This window comes from Mustela nigripes, chromosome 3 (assembly GCF_022355385.1).
Source record: "Mustela nigripes isolate SB6536 chromosome 3, MUSNIG.SB6536, whole genome shotgun sequence".
Classification (NCBI taxonomy): domain Eukaryota; kingdom Metazoa; phylum Chordata; class Mammalia; order Carnivora; family Mustelidae; genus Mustela; species Mustela nigripes.
This window is the reverse complement of record NC_081559.1, coordinates 184,267,572-184,272,681: the sequence shown is the minus strand read 5'-3', so window position 1 is coordinate 184,272,681 and position 5,110 is coordinate 184,267,572. Positions and strand designations below refer to the sequence as shown.

At 39.4% G+C, this 5,110-nt stretch overlaps 1 pseudogene; it reads right to left on the bottom strand.

Annotated features, from left to right (window-relative positions):
* Positions 1–635: 635 nt before the first annotated feature.
* On the bottom strand, positions 636–879 carry LOC132013276 (cytochrome c oxidase subunit NDUFA4-like; annotated as a pseudogene).
* Between the last annotated feature and the right edge of the window lie 4,231 nt (positions 880–5,110).

The window sequence follows — 5,110 nt, the reverse complement described above, 5'->3', positions numbered from 1 at the left end:
ATGTTTTGTAATCTGCCACTCAAATATTTTATTTCAATTCCCCATAGATATTGTCAAAAAAGGAGGGGAGGCTCTGGTGTTAACAAACCAGTCTTTGAACCGTGGATATATATTCAATGTCTCTAAATCTTGTTTCTCAACCATAAAATGAAGATCATATTAAGTCAACTTCACAGGTTTTCTGGTAGGTTTGCAGGTTATAGAGATAAAGATGTTAGTACCATGTCTGGCACAAAGTAAGTGTTCAAAAAATGGACGCACTTCTGTTCTATTACAACTCTCTCTTTCCCCACTTCTCAAATGTAAGTTTAAGTCAGGATATGAAAATCACACACACACACACACACACACACACACACACACACACACACAGTGTTTCCCAAGCCCATTCTGTTTCTACCATGCCATACTTCTAGCATCTGCATGGGAGCCATTAACCTCTACACTGTGGAATATAGTTTCTTTTTTTTTTCCCTCAAATTTTAGATATTTATTATTCAGTGTAAACCCCAACACAATACGCCACCATGATTTTGTGCATTAAGGGGGGAAATATTTCCTGCATAAGTGATAAATTGTGCAGATGACTTCCGTAAGACCTTCATTCTAAGCAGCTTTAGAGTGAAACATTTCATTTAGAAGTCTGGACCTTCTTTCTTCAGTTTGCTGTAATCTACATTCACTGAGTAGAACTTGATTGGTGATTGAGACTCCGTTTGTTCCAGGTTTCTGGGTTATTCTTTCTATCCCAACTGACATCTGGATGAACAACACCAGGTGCAAGAACCGCTCTGCTCCAGTACTACCTGCCCCAATAAATATGAAGATGAGAACCAAGCGCGGATGCTTCTTGGCCTGACCGATGATCTGGCATAACATGGTTGCAGCAGAGGAGGCCTGTCTAGGAGAAGAAAGAACTCAATGAGAAGGCCTGGCACTAAGTAATCCTTACCTGAAATATAGTTTCTTGTGACAAAAATTAGATTCCAGAATTGGGATACAAGTTGGAAAGGGAACTTAAATGTTCCCCAGTCTTGCCTAAATTCTCAAACTTATTGGCCACTCTCGAATGTTTCTAGTAAGAGAAACACAGGGTTAGTTCTAGATGCTTCCACTTGTGGCCTCGACAACCCTGAGCTCCCTTTTCTAAAAGAGTGATATGCTCTCTTTCAACTTTGTTGTGAAGTTTAAGTCTGATGATGTGTGTAACTTAACACAATAAACAGTAGTTATTACTCTCATCATGTTATAGTTAGCTTCATTTAAGGTCTAAAATATTTTAAATACCATCTGGAAAAATTATGTGTATTTGGGGGCAAGGGTAGGTGTACTACCCTTTTCTAAGAATTGTAAAATGTGCTTGCCAATTTACATAGATTATTTCAATTTATTCCTCAAAAAAAAAAAATAGAGCGAGACCTATATTCTTATTCCCATTTAGCAGATAAAGAAATAGGAGGTGAGTTGGTTGGCCTAAGCCTCATGGTACCTAGACTTGACCCTGGGAAGCCGACACAATGCTCTCTGCTTTGTTGACTATATTAGAACAAGGGCAGTGTGGACTCAGGTGAGTTGAATTCTTTGACCTGCTGACTGCTCATTTGACTACATAATACAAATAAGAATTAATAATGCATGGAATCAAGGGTTGTGTTTAGTTTAGTACAATAATAATATCAGGGGATACTACAGGCCAGGCACAGGCAGGGCTAGATAGGGGGACAAAAAGGTTAAAGAGAGTTCTATGGGAATGTAGAGGTAGAGGAGAAGAACAAAACCCACTATAACGTTTCATTTTTGTCTCCAGATAACGACAGAGAGACAGCCCTTTTGAACTGGATGATGGATGGAAAGCCAGCTCATGTTACTAAGACACACACTTGTAGTAAACCCTGAAGACTGGCAGCTTAGGGGCGTCGACGCTGATGAAATTCCTGTTGAAACTATGTTGGATGATTACAGAGTCAAGCTGCTTGAAATCACGATATCACAGCTGAACAATTTCCTTGGTTCTCTCTATGTCATTTATCACCATTGTTTGTCTTGGTTGTTGGTATTAACATCAATTATTTAACATAATGCACATTTTCCTTCCTCGCCCTCTTTCCTGTCTGGCATGTGGAATCTCTTGCTATTAAACTGAGGGGCAGGTAGAAACATTAGTCCTTCTTACATCATTGTTTCCTCTGAACTAAGCTTTTTTTGGGGGGGGGGGGTCGGGGATGAAGGTAAATTGGAAAAAGCCAGTCTAACTTGGATAAAGATTGTTTGTCTTGCTCTCTGTGAATTTTTCCAGTTGTCATTTAATTTGTTGTTCCTCTGGGGTTGGGCCTCAACTAGAACAATGGTGGTGTGAGGTAGAGAAGCAGGCAGGTATGTTAAATCTAAAATGATTAGAAGCTGTAATACTTGGAATGGCAGAAACAGCTATTTGTGTCCCCAGATCTGTTCCCCCTCTCTGACTTAGTAGCATAATCTCATTGTTATGGGACAGCAGGCATCCAGCTAAAAGACTATATTTACTAGTCTCTCAGAACTCTAGGATATGGGTAAGCAATATCAACAGGAGTGCAATGTGAAATTTGGAGGAAGACTGATTAAGGTAATTAAATTTGTTAGAAATTCCCCTTCTCACTCTACCCTATGGCCCTTTCCTTCTGCTACCCTATACCATGGGCATGATAGTTGTGCTCTAGGAGCTCTCTTGAGTTGTGAGGTGATGTTAGGTTGGAAGTTGCAGCTAATATGGTGAGCAGAATGAGAGGTTTTGGATCCCTGATGACTATTATGCCTGCCTATGGGGGTCAGACGTCCTACCTCTTTTATGGAAGAGGTAAACAGCTGATTATTTAAGTAATCATTCTTATTTGTTTCTTGTTTAGGTTTTCTCTTACAGGCAGCTGATCTTAATCTTAACAGATAAATTTAGGGGTGACTAGGTAAATGGGAGGGAGGGTCAGAGCTGGTTACTCCCAGGTTCTTGCCTTAGGTGACCATGTTGGTGGTGGTCCTATTCAGTGAGAAAGGACACACGAAGAGGAAAAACAAGAAGGTGAGAAGAGAAAATATGTATGGTGTTGGGCACAGTAAGGCCAAAGGGTCCATGGGATAGTGAGGCCAAAGAATCCCACAGGTAGCTGTATGTAAGAATTAGGTGCTATGAAGTGTTAAAAAGGAAACAGAAAGAGACTTGGCCATAACTACCATGTGTGTGATAGGTAAAGCCACTGGGTGATATAGAGATGTGCATACATAATTGTGATTCTAGGCAGGATGTTGTAGATGTACCACCAAGGTTCCATTTTTATTACTCTGCCCCCAGGTAGTTGTATTTTGGTAAGATGCCAAATAAATGAAAATTTTAAAGCAGTTAGTTTCAGTTTCTAATGAATCTAAGGCAGATACTGTTGCCAAGGAAAGTTTCTAATCAGTGTGAGATACTAGTGTTGCCACAGTAAGTTGATACAATTTTAGCCACATCAAAGCCCTGTGATGTTTGAATGTATGTGTCCTAATCACAAGCAAGTAAGTGATTTCCAGTAGAGTTGTAAAATATTGAAACTGACTCATGGATTCCCCTTAACACTGATAGGGAGTAATCAAGTAGTGGACAGAGCATGGATCTAAGACTTAGACCAGATTGGGTGACTAAACTGGCTCTAACAGATTCTACCTTCACTATCTTAATGTTTCAGCTCCATTTCCTAAGAGGAAAAATGCAGGAATGCTTTCTTTCACACTGCTGTTGTTAGAAACAGCACTGCTGTTAGAAATACAAGATGTCACATTTAAAGCCTCCGAACAGTACCTGGCATGTGAGAGACCTGTAATTCTTCATCCCACTTGGTGATTGGGAAACTGAAGCTATAGGGATTAGGGCTCATTGTTTAGATGTCTCCTGTCTGAAGTTCCCATTCTCAGGGGATTTTCTTGACTAGAAGCCAAAGCACATTAATAGAAAAAAAAAAGAAAAAAAAAAAAAGAAAAAAAAAAAAAAGAAATGGGGGAGAGTATGTACATCATACAACTCCAGGGGATGCCACTTACATTTAATTATGCTAACAGCTGTTCCTAGAGTTGAGCAGTGTGCAACCTCCATAACTGTATCCAGCAGTCCTGTTTGGAACCACTCCTCAAACAAAACAAAACAAAACAAAACAACCCAAAAAGCAAAACAAAAAACAAAAAATGAAAAACAAACAAAACCCCCAAATTTTTTCAATAATAATGCATGTTATCCTTTGAAATAAGAGGATGCAAAGTCACCATTGCATTATGTCTTTTCTGCCCTGTATTGAGGTTATGCATCCCTAAGCTTCTTAAAGTCTCACTTTCCTTGTTCTCTGCCACACACTTAATGCTCTTCACCTTCTCTTTTTTGCCTTTTTCTTTGGCACATGCCAAATGTTACCTCTTCTAGTTTCCTTCCCTGCAAGTTCTGGGTGATATCAAGACTTCCATCTTTTGGACTGCCACGAAAACTTGGTCCTACTTTTGTTTTTGTCCTTGAGCTAAAGCCCAAACTCCTCAGTCTGTTTTAGGAGGCCCAGTACAGTGATCACCTCTTCAGCTGTATCTCCTGACACTTCCATTCTGTGCTATACCTAGCATCAACACATTCTATTCATATCAATTTAGACTTTGTGTTTAATTTGAGCCAGGAGAAGAGCATTTTGCCATCAGTTGGGATCTATTCCTGAATGGCAGTACATGTGATCCTACCCATGGATGTACGGTACAAACATCCTTTCTTAACCCTGTCATATGTTCCATGCTTTAAAACTCTAGTCTCATGGCACCAGCTAGATATATGTGGCTATTTAAATTTAATCAAAATTAAATGAAACTAAAAATTGAGTTCCTCAGTTGCACTAGCCACATTTCAAGGGCTCAATAATTACATGTGGCTACTATTACCATGGGACATCACAAATGGAGGCATTTAATTCATTGCAGAGAGTTCTATGGGATAATGCTGCTATAGACTTTTCAAATGTTTGCAAGAAGAAGTACCTTAGAGTCTTATTACTCAAAATATTGTCCCAAGACTAGCTACAACTGTATCACCTGGTCGCTCATTAAAAATGCAGAGCCTTAGATGTACTAAGTC